Consider the following 12,178-nt stretch of genomic DNA (forward strand, 5'->3'; position numbering starts at 1 on the left):
TGAACATCCGCTTTATTGCCACATTGTTCAATGACTTGATTCAAAGCAGCTTCGTATAAACTGTCTACATTAAGCATGTTGCGTGCTAAATCACCCCTAAAGGTCTGGCAGAGAGAGAACCAATTATTGGACAGAAATTATATCTTTCCGAGCCTTTACTCAACATCATTAAATATTCATTACGAGCCCTTGATACTACAAGTGTCCTGCACAAAAGACCCGTACATTTAAAACAAAACCAGTGACGGGAGAGGCCTTAAAATAAGGATGATGGAAGGTGACATATCTGAACATAATGCTATAAAGTTGAAATACCACAGAAAAAGGTACAAGCAATTTCTATATCCAATCTCTCTGCTAGTTAATGACGGGCATAAAAAAATCCATTACAACTATAAATGTTATCAGGTCAGCCAGGGTTGCCTGTGCATCTGAGGCTCCGGGCTGGCGGCCAATAAAGGGCTGCAGGGACAAATAGGAGCCCAAGATCTGAGTTAATAGTTACTACAATGGGGCGTGAACACAAGGGGCCAATTAGTGGTGGTGTGAAAGGTGTTGGCTTGCTCTTTTTTATAACATTTGCTTATTTTTTTTTAATTATTTAAAAAAAAAAAATCATTCTTCTTTCCTCCAAAGCCCAAAGAATAAGAAACAAAGAAACAAATATTCAAACAATCACAATAACAACAAGACAAAGAAAACCAAATAAAAGCTTGGCACAAAAAAAAATATTCTGGTATTGATGGAGTCTGGCAAAGTAGATATGAAGAATATTGGATAAATAAGTTAATATTATAACAGATAAACAGAATTGTAAGTAAGATAAAACCGTAAAATACATTTCAAGAAAACTGCTCTTTCAGAACCGTTTCATTTTCATTTATTAAGATGAATTGAGTTTAATCAAAAAGAGCGACTTCATTTTGTTGTGATAACTGATACTTCATTTACCAAGCAAAAAGCTAAACCTAAAATTCTTGCTTCTTTGTAGAAAAAAAGACAACACTAAAACCATCTGCTGAATATTGTCCACCTCATGCTTAAAGAGCTCTAGCCCGGAAAGTCTCCACAAATTGTCTTTGGGTGTCCTGTGGTTATCCAGATATTTTAATTACTGAAAGTTGTGAAGCGTTGCCTTCTTGGGTTGCACTTTCTTTTACAGATCATCCCGTAGATGTTCACTTGGACTGTGATATAGGAGAAGCAGAGGCCAAAGCAGCACTCTGAGCTTCTTTGATACGTTCCTCAGACGATTCCTTTACAGATTTTGCAGTGTAACGAGCTGAGAGGGGCCACTGTCATACATGCCAGGACCTAAAATGTCCCAGCTCGATATTGCAGTCTTACCCAGGTAGATGACACACACAGAGCTGTCCACATGCTGTAAAATGAAATACATCTTCTCACATTGTTTCATGGTCCAGTCCAGCAGTACTGACCGCTGCATGCCGAGAAGACCACACAGTACTTTCTGTTTTGGAGATCCAGCCATCTATCATTCGCAGATTTGCTCTTGTAAACACACTGCACTATGGGTGATCGTATTCCCAGTAACAAGCGGTAATAATGAAATATAACTCTCACTGCATCAACCGGCTGTCTTGTGCGACTCTTGCAACTCTTTGAGACAGATTTAGTTTGCGCTTGTAAAGTCACGCACAAATATCGCATTTGACAATTTCAGACTGTGAGACAGGATTTAAGTTCATGTTCTCCCAGCGTTTCAAAAAGTTCAAATACACAGTAGTAAGTATTTTCAAGCCACAGTAAAAAATAAGGCTCTATCATCATGTTATTGAATACGCATCCAGAATACTCTTTACCCTTTTACTGTGGCTTTGACTTTTAGTGTGGCAAGCAATAGATGTCAAGCTTTGTGTTGTGAAATTTAAAAAAATATCTCCCTTTAGATCTAACATCAATTTTTTAACCTTGTCAAAAGAGGAGCTCACAGTTTCAAGTGCCCCACCTTCAGTGAGAAAGGTATGAGATTGTTTGTAATGTGTCAGGACTGGGGGGTTCAAAGCACCACAGATCCTTCTACCAATCTCCAAAGGGGCTTGTATGAAAACATTAGTTTTGTTTATGGGCGTGCTGGCTTTGTCCTTCACGTGGCCTCTATGGGTGATAAAGTGAGAGTTACACGATCCACCTTAGGCAGAAATAGGAAATGTTGCTGCGAGCACCAGCTGTTGCTTAGGTCGGCTCGGGCAGCGAGAGGCCTCGGCCTTCCCAGGCACTGCCAAATAAAGAGACTACTGTGCTGTGTAAGACAGTTTGCCCTCCTCCACCCTCCACCCCCCCCCCCCTCACCACATTTACTTTTCAAAGGTGTTAAAGTGCGCAGGTGTGGAGGATTGCATACATAGTTTTACCCATAAAGGGGATGAGGGTTGCCATCTGAAGAACATTATTTGCACAGCGTTGCAGCATTGTGGTTAATGTAGGATCAACATTTGTCAGCTGCCAGACAGAGGCTCCGGAGGAGAGACGGGGTAGGGGTGGTGGTGGTCTAACATGTCAAAGGATTCGCTCCTACCGTTCCAGACACTCTCCCACAAATGAATGACGGCTTCCAAGACATCTCAGCCACACAACTGACAGCGCAGATTCCACATTCATCTCCTGCCTTATCTCCGTGGGATCATACGCACAAGAGGTGAAGAGCAATTCCATTAGCTGTCAACAGCCGAGATGCCTCGCTAACAAAAACCTGGGGAGTATGGGAGAGGAAAACATGATTGTAACCCCTCTGGCACTCAGTGATATTGCACACAATGTAACAGTCGCTGTCAAAACTGAATGTTCACAAAGAAGAGAGTTTACCAGGTGGTGTGTTTTGCATTCCCAATGCTATCGGTTAACAAACCAAGATGTACACATGGCCGTGGTTCTGTCAGTTTTTACATTACATCCAAAATTAGAGTTGAAGGGGGATTAGTGTATGCTGGGACATAGCTGATTTCCTAAAAATGTAGGAGCAATCTCTCATCTTGTCATAAAACTGAAAGGAGAAGTGATTAAATCTGAAATCAAACATTTACAGACGGGTAAAAGTTTACAATTAGATGCCAATTTTTCAGTAATCTGAGCTGTAACTGAGGCTATACCACTGGTGTGAAGATCTGAAGGAGCAAACACAAAAATAACCTCAAGAAAACCATAACTGGAAGTCACTAATTGATGGTAACTCACCATCCCCTGAGCATTATACTCATCTATGATGATGAAAAGGACCGCTTGCTCGGCCTTTATACATTTCACAGAAGCATGGAAGTGTATTTTTGCTTTTTGCTTCCTGAGATAAAATGGCAATGGCACTTACTAAATCAGGAATCGCATCGGATAAAATTGCATACTCTGCAATCCAAGGTGTCGATCGAAGACCACCGGCTTCGGTTGGGCCAAAACAGTCTAATATATAACTCTCCCTCTTTGATTGCAAGCATGTGTTCAATCAGAAAGCATAAAACTCCTGGTGGGTAGGTGGCATCTGTCCATGAGCTGACTGATGTGCCACAGCTTGGGAGCCGCTGGGCCAGCGGCCCGCGACCTGCGACACAGCCCCCATCGCTTTTATGACATCTTAAGGAATCTTCTTTTTAATACAGCCCATTACTGCCGACATACAAATCTTTCCCCTCCCCCTACCCCCCACCCGGTGTGGCCCCATCTACGGTCTGATCAATTTTTACACTGCTGAGCTGCACCCTTTCCCCCTCATTTTGTCATCTCAAAATTCATATTATATAGGACTTCCTTATGGGGAAAAGTGCAATAAAAATACGTCACCACACCGAAGATGTGCACAAGTCAGTACCTGACTGTTACTGAAAATCTTGGGAGAAAATAAAATTTGTTTCTGCAGTAAGCAGAACTGTTTAAATGTTATTTATTTTTATGTGGCTAAGAAAATATATTGTGAAGTGCAGCATTGATTTAGAACATAACCGTGTCTCGATACGGGTTGGAGGGGCTGAATTTATGAATCCTTTGCACAACTCCTTTAATTGAATTTTCCAAATCTCTCACCACACACAAATAATCAATACCTACTGCAGAGGGAAACTTGCCTCAGAATTATTAGGGCCTTTCTTTTTCAATTTTGTAGTCATCAGCACATACAGGCGCTGCGGGTATTTGTAATGCCGCGACTGGGCCCAGAGGATTTATGCCCGCCTCAAGCCTGATTGCTTACCGAATGTGACTTCTTTAGAATGCTTACTGAAACTTTTGTTAACCTTAAAGGACAGTCGTAAGCGCTTCTTAGTGCTGTACTTTTTGTGTGAGGAACAAAGTAGTTTATCACTGCAGTCAGGCAGGAAATGACAAAAGGGCCAAAAGAAAGAAACAAGTAGCCAAAGGAAGGGAAGAAACAAAGGTTTAAATATAGGTGGTGGAGGTGCTACGGGCTTGAGCTGGGAACAAGGTAAGTGTGCATGGGTGCAGAGTTTAACCATGAAGAAAGGGCTGGTTTTAATGTGTTTGCTATGCCATGCAATACTCTGACATGCAGACATTATACAAAGCTACTAACAGGCAGTTGTAAAAGTAGGAATTTGTAACTTTTAAGAAATAGATAAGAAAAGTCCATGCATATCTTTACTACCTTTACTAAGTCAGACCTCACTGTGTTCCTGACCTTACCAAGATAGCTGCAGGCTTTCTGACTTTCCTTTGCTTGTGTTTTGCGTACCATTATCCCATAACTCTTATAGCTACAGTGCCTATACTTTAGCAAAATTAGCAAAGTTTAGCTTAAAACAGTCAATTTTTTCCAACAACAAGTGTTGCAACAAATGCAGCAAGACGACATCTTTTCTCTCTAATAATATAGTAGCTTTCTCCAGTTTTCTGAAATTGTGAAACACTGAAACAACAAACTCTTAACTGGCAAAGGAAAAAAAGTGCGCTTTCAAAAAGGCAAAGACAAGAACCAAAGTAAAACCTCCACCAAGGCAGCTCACTCTCTGGACTGTATTAACTGAATAGTATATAGTCATTTTGTTTCCTTTGTCCCTGTTTACTTTTATTACACAAACATTCTGTAAAAGCAGATAATGAATAATAAGTAATGATTTGTAAATAATTCACCATGAGTATCTTAAGCTTTTATATATAACATTATACTGACTAGGCAGCTCGTTCTCTTTCTCTTGACGGCACTTTCTTTAAAGATAAAATGCAGTTTTGGGTCGACTTGAAAGAAAATCAGATATGAAATGTAAATGTCAGAGGTCAAATGTGATCACGTGTGGCGAAAGTTTTAAAGACAAATAAGATTTTATTAAAGTTTGACCTGATTTCACCTCAAAGAAGAGGTCAGAGGTCCAAAGTAAAGTGATATTTAGACTCCCCATGTATCATTCCCTATATGCCTATATGTTTTCAATACAAACAACAGCAGTTAAAATAGAGTTTTGAATTGCTCTTATAATTCAATAGATTAATCTATTGAATTATAAGGCTTTTTGCCCATTTTTGAATAATAAATCATTGAGCTTACCTTGAAGACTTCAATGAATTTAAGCCAAAATTAATGGATTGCTAACATGACCCCAATCTACACCCCTGCAAAGTTTAATCAGATTTCATGCAAAACTTTTTGAGTTTTCATCTTTACAGACAGAAAAAATCTCCAATCTCTGTTGTCTAATAACTTGAGTGAAGCACGTACAATGAATGAACTAATGATCGTTCACTTAAGTCAAATTATTTTCCAGTGATGATAGTGCAGTCCAATTTAAAATCTGTATCTGGATACAATAGGTACTGAGTCTGTTAGTGGAAAACAGTCTATTTCAACTGTCCCTGAACCAGTATTTACTCCACATGCCGACTACGCGCTAATAAATACTTACATAATAATGCACAACAGGGCAAATAAAAATGTATAGGCTAGATAACCCTACATAATAATCCTACATCTGCTAAGCACTCAGCCTTTTACAGTGTGTGTGGGACACTTTGCACCTTTGTATTCAGCACAGGAGCCAATAGGATGTAAATGTCATATCAGTGTATCTGAACAAACATTTTACACCAGAGCTGAATCATGCTCGAGATACCGTCAGCATCATCTGTCTGGATTTCATGCTCCCAGCAGATGTAGACGAAGCTTTTTAGTATCTTTGAATAACAGTTTGTTTGCTTAAAAATGTGTGTCTCAGTGCACATAGAGGGCCAATTCTCTCCCACAGCTATCTGCCTTGACATTGTGAAGTCTGTTGTTGTAAGGAGGTTTATGCAAAGCTGATAAATTTCACGGCACCACCATGTGACAAAAAATGTGACATTCCCGAGTTGTGGATCCACAATGTATCATGTATGTTCAGCTTGCTCACCGGAACTAATTAAAATAATTTCTAACAACCTTATCGGAAAACAAGCTCGCTTCCTGACAATGCCTGCTATTCATTTTCCACAAATGCTCATTGTGCGATTGAATCACAAGAATTGCTCTGCTGCAGGCACAATATGTGCCTAAAATAATCAAATTAATTCTTTCCCTCGGAAAGCTGCTTATTGACTCGTTTGTGTAACCATAACAAAATGTTGTTTTTCTCCAAAGGTCACAGAGCACACAATTGTCTAAGCATCTTAAACAAGGATCAATTGATGCTGTTAATGTTGAACAGCAAAGAAGATCCAGGGGGAGAAAATCAAATAGTGAAGTACATAGTATGGGCATGACCTTGGGAATCAAACAGCCTTGTGACTATGTTTGCTTTCCTTATCATTGCAAAGTCAACCAAACAATTGGAGCAAAAATGTTTTCTTTGAGTCATTTAAAGACCAAAAGATACAATCAAAACAATCTGAATGGAGTCATTTGGCCAAAGCGGTCACTAGAAAATATAACAGTAAAGTACTTCAGTTATAATTTGATCAGTTGTTCTGACAAAGTATGTAACCTGCACAGAGCTTTTTGGGTCAGGAAGAACCAAGAAAGTAATAAATATACAAGTTGTCAAACAGTTCAAACTAAATGTTGCCTTTAAGAAAATAAGTGTTGCTTTCTATATTTATCTTTGAACATGTGACAGATTTAATCTCCAGTAAATCTTGTGATATTATTTAACCTTTGGCCTTGATTACCACGTGGCCATAAAGCCTTTTTTGATAATTAGCGTTACAAAACTCCAGTGATATACAGTAATTGATGGCTTAAAAGCCTAATTGCACACGAATGCTAAGCAGTAAAAAGCTTTTTGATCTAATACAGAGTGTTCCATTTAATTATTGTTGCACTACGTAAATGGGAATAAAATGTCATGAGTATGACTTCAAACACGGGACGTAAAATCTTTACTCTTATTTTATGCAGCTTCTGGCTCAAATATATTATAGATATAAACCAAGTATTTCAAGCTATTTCACATTAAGTTGGGTCAGTGACTTTCTGAAAACAAAACTCTTTGTGTCCTTACTCGACTTTCTATATTTCTCTTGAGTAAAGCCTTCAAATGAGCATTGTTCATTGCTGCCCTCTGCTGACTAATTAAAACACAGAAAACAAACAAACAACACAAACACAGATAGCAGATAAAGGAGGAAAAGCCCCCACTGGAAGTGAATGAGCAAAGAAATACCGCGCGGCCCACGCAAGCGGCGATTCTGAAAGGAAAAGCTATGTCAGGAGTGAAATTCAGTATGTAATAAAAAGCATCATCTCTCAATCTGAAGATATGATGGAAGCTGAGCCATTTCCGCCTGTTCTAAAGATTTAGGACCAAAGAAAAAGTCTCTCTCTCACGAATATTTCCTCCAGCTCTTTGCTGCTTCTGATGAATGCGTCCACTGATTTTTCTGGTTTAGACTGCATGGAGTGCTGCAAAAGAGAGAGAGACAACAAAGTCTTTATATCAATCCTCCTACTGTGTATACATCTATCATACAGTATACTGACTAGGCTAGGATTATTCAGCACTATGGTACACTGCAACAGAACAATAGATAGCACTTATAGAAAACTTGCGAAAATTATATTTTTTTCAATTTGTTGATTGTCTGTGAGCTAAAAAATTGTCTGTAACTGTAAACAGTTGATCATCTTAAAATCCTGCTGTAAATCAGCCGTTGATTTAATCTTTATTTGGCTATTTAAATTCACTTTATTGTGATTTACTGTACTGTTTTATTGGCTTAGAAGTGTAACTGGCTTTATCTGGCAATGTGGGTTTGATTTCCCCAAATGATATTACATTTGCTTGGAAATTTATAATAAGTTAAGTAACCGGTGAACCCCCCCAACCCCATGTGACATAATCAAGTGAGTGTTATGAATGTACTGTAAACTGAGCTCGTGTAACACATTAGTGACAGCAATATAAAATTAAAAACTAATGCTTGTCTTGATGGATGGGCCCAATACCAAATGTCTGCCTTGGCAAAGGAAATGGCCCTTGTGTTAAGTGACTCTTATACAACTATTTTTAGTGCTATGTAAATCACCGATAATTTGGCCAGTGATGGATCTCCGTCATTCTGTGCCTCCTGTCATTAAATTCTGATATGTCATTATGACCATCAGGCAACTGTGACAACTGAAATATAGCAACTCATAAAACCAAGTTCTCTGTAGCTTTGTACAGACTTTAGTACTTAATGTGAAAGCAGTGAAAAAAAATCATAATTTGCAGCCTACAATTTTTATTGACTGATTAATAAAAAAAAATCTTAAAAAATATGGCAAAAGCTGTGAATTAGGTAGTCACTTTTCCAACTTTTTCAAACATAAACGAACTCTACGCTTGCTGTACAAGTAACCCCCCACATACTTAATAACACAATCTCGATTGCACTGACATGCGCAATATAGTCCAGTAAATGCTGCCCACATAGAGATTACTAAATGATTGTTTATGCAGAACAAAGTCACAAATATACAGATACAGTGGGGCAAAAAAGTATTTAGTCAGCCACCGATTGTGCAAGTTCCCCCACTTAAAATGATGACAGAGGTCAGTAATTTGCACCAGAGGTACACTTCAACTGTGAGAGACAGAATGTGAAAAAAAAATATCCATGAATCCACATGGTAGGATTTGTAAAGAATTTATTCGTAAATCAGGGTGGAAAATAAGTATTTGGTCAATAACAAAAATACAACTCAATACTTTGTAACATAACCTTTGTTGGCAATAACAGAGGTCAAACGTTTACTATAGGTCTTTACCAGGTTTGCACACACAGTAGCTGGTATTTTGGCCCATTCCTCCATGCAGATCTTCTCGAGAGCAGTGATGTTTTGGGGCTGTCGCCGAGCAACACGGACTTTCAACTCCCGCCACAGATTTTCTATGGGGTTGAGGTCTGGAGACTGGCTAGGCCACTCCAGGACTTTCAAATGCTTCTTACGGAGCCACTCCTTTGTTGCCCGGGCGGTGTGTTTTGGATCATTGTCATGTTGGAAGACCCAGCCTCGTTTCATCTTCAAAGTTCTCACTGATGGAAGGAGGTTTTGGCTCAAAATCTCACGATACATGGCCCCATTCATTCTGTCCTTAACACGGATCAGTCGTCCTGTCCCCTTGGCAGAAAAACAGCCCCATAGCATGATGTTTCCACCCCCATGCTTCACAGTAGGTATGGTGTTCTTGGGATGCAACTCAGTATTCTTCTTCCGCCAAACACGACGAGTTGAGTTTATACCAAAAAGTTCTACTTTGGTTTCATCTGACCACATGACATTCTCCCAATCCTCTGCTGTATCATCCATGTGCTCTCTGGCAAACTTCAGACGGGCCTGGACATGCACTGGCTTCAGCAGCGGAACACGTCTGGCACTGCGGGATTTGATTCCCTGCCGTTGTAGTGTGTTACTGATGGTGACCTTTGTTACTTTGGTCCCAGCTCTCTGCAGGTCATTCACCAGGTCCCCCCGTGTGGTTCTGGGATCTTTGCTCACCGTTCTCATGATCATTTTGACCCCACGGGATGAGATCTTGCGTGGAGCCCCAGATCGAGGGAGATTATCAGTGGTCTTGTATGTCTTCCATTTTCTGATGATTGCTCCCACAGTTGATTTTTTCACACCAAGCTGCTTGCCTATTGTAGATTCACTCTTCCCAGTCTGGTGCAGGTCTACAATACTTTTCCTGGTGCCCTTCGAAAGCTCTTTGGTCTTGGCCATGGCGGAGTTTGGAGTCTGACTGTTTGAGGCTGTGGACAGGTGTCTTTTATACAGATGATGAGTTCAAACAGGTGCCATTCATACAGGTAACGAGTGGGGGACAGAAAAGCTTCTTACAGAAGACGTTACAGGTCTGTGAGAGCCAGAGACTTTCCTTGTTTGAGGTGACCAAATACTTATTTTCCACCCTGATTTACGAATAAATTCTTTACAAATCCTACCATGTGGATTCATGGATTTTTTTTCACATTCTGTCTCTCACAGTTGAAGTGTAGCTCTGGTGCAAATTACTGACCTCTGTCATCATTTTAAGTGGGGGAACTTGCACAATCGGTGGCTGACTAAATACCTTTTTGCCCCACTGTATATCTTGTACGTGCAGGCAGTGATTCCAATCATTCTACACCCAGATTATACACTCCTCAGTCCAAAACAGACCTTCTAAGATGGCTCTGTCTATGTGTTAAAAAAGGAGACCTATATTGGTGCTATCTTTGATACAATCGGAGGAACCCCTACATTTGTCTGGACAGAATTAACAAAATGTGGGCTAATGGGCTGATGAGAATTTTGCGCGCATACTTCATGCTTAAAGTGTCTCTGCAGAGACACCTGTGAGTATTGTTGGTGTCTCTGCAGAGCAATGCGTGGACCATTGTCAACACATCGGCTTAAGAACTTGCAGTCCCAGTCAAGGATGGCAGGTTTTGTACAATGAAAGAAGCTGAAATCTATTTCTCTCTTTCTCAGGAAAGAATTGTTCATTATAATTTGGTCCATAAGTTTAAAAAAAAAACTGTATTAATCAATATGTGATTGAAGTGTAGACTTTCAGCTTTAATTTAGGGGGTTTAACAAAACTTTTGCAGAAACTGTTTACAGACATTTTTATACATAGTTCACAATTGTTAGAAGCTCAATCATGACTGGACAAAGTAACATAATTTAAAAAATAAAGATTGTTTTGACTGCCTGACATCTGGAACCCATGAACTTCACCAAATGCTGTTTCCTGCTTTGATATTCTCTCCTTGCCTTTACTGGAGCAAACGTCAGTTACTTCTTGTTTGTGGGTCTCTCTGAATTCAGTCTTGTATTTAATAACTGAAAAGCACACTCTGTTGGGTTGAGATCAGGTGACAGTCTTGGCCGCTTTTGGAATAACCCATTTCTTTGCCTTGAGAGCTCTTGTGTTGCTCATGCTTTGGGTCATTATCCATTTTCACTGTGACGCACTGTCTGATCAGTTTCGCAGCATTTAGCAGAATCTGAACAGAGCGTACCGTCCTGTATACTTCATCCTGTTATCAGCAGTCACACCAGAGGTAAACATACTGATGATGTTCTGTCATTCAATGATGTGGTATGCATCAGATCATGAACTCTCTTTTCTACTCTTTGTATCTCCATTCACAAAGGTGTCTTTTGCCTCCTTGATAGTATTTATGAGTTGGTTAAATGTTGTGAAGTTGATTTTCTTAACCATGGAAATAATTCTGTCATCATCCACTTAAGTTGTCTACTGTGCTCTTTCAGGCTTTATGGTGTTGTGTCATAGTTTGTCATAACATTCATTCCTTTCAAGAATGCAGCAGATTGTGGATTTGGCCACTCCTGAAGTTTTTCCTTTTTCTCTAATAGGTTTATTTTGTTTTTGCAGTTTAATGATGGGCTTCCTCGTTGGCATCTCTTTGAGCATCATATTTAAATTGAATGTGAAAAGCTATCTGTATTTGAAATCAGCTTGATTATAGCGTTCCATGTTTCCCCTGCCTCCTAGCATCTTGCACCCTGGTGTTATGTGCTGGATTGTCTCAGGGGCATCTTTACACAGTCTGCACCTGGGGTCTTTCCTGGAGTGGTAGACCCCTGTCTCTATGGATCTTGCATTTAAAGCTTGTTTCTATCCTGTCTTTCAGTCCAGCCACTAGTAGGATGGCAGGATTTGTGCATGTCAACAACCTCCTCTATCTGCCAGAGGTACATACCGTGCAGGGGCCTGTCCTTCCATTTTGGCTCCTCTTTCTTGGGTTTTTGCTGCCT

Source organism: Maylandia zebra, linkage group LG17 (assembly GCF_041146795.1).
Source record: "Maylandia zebra isolate NMK-2024a linkage group LG17, Mzebra_GT3a, whole genome shotgun sequence".
Taxonomy (NCBI): domain Eukaryota; kingdom Metazoa; phylum Chordata; class Actinopteri; order Cichliformes; family Cichlidae; genus Maylandia; species Maylandia zebra.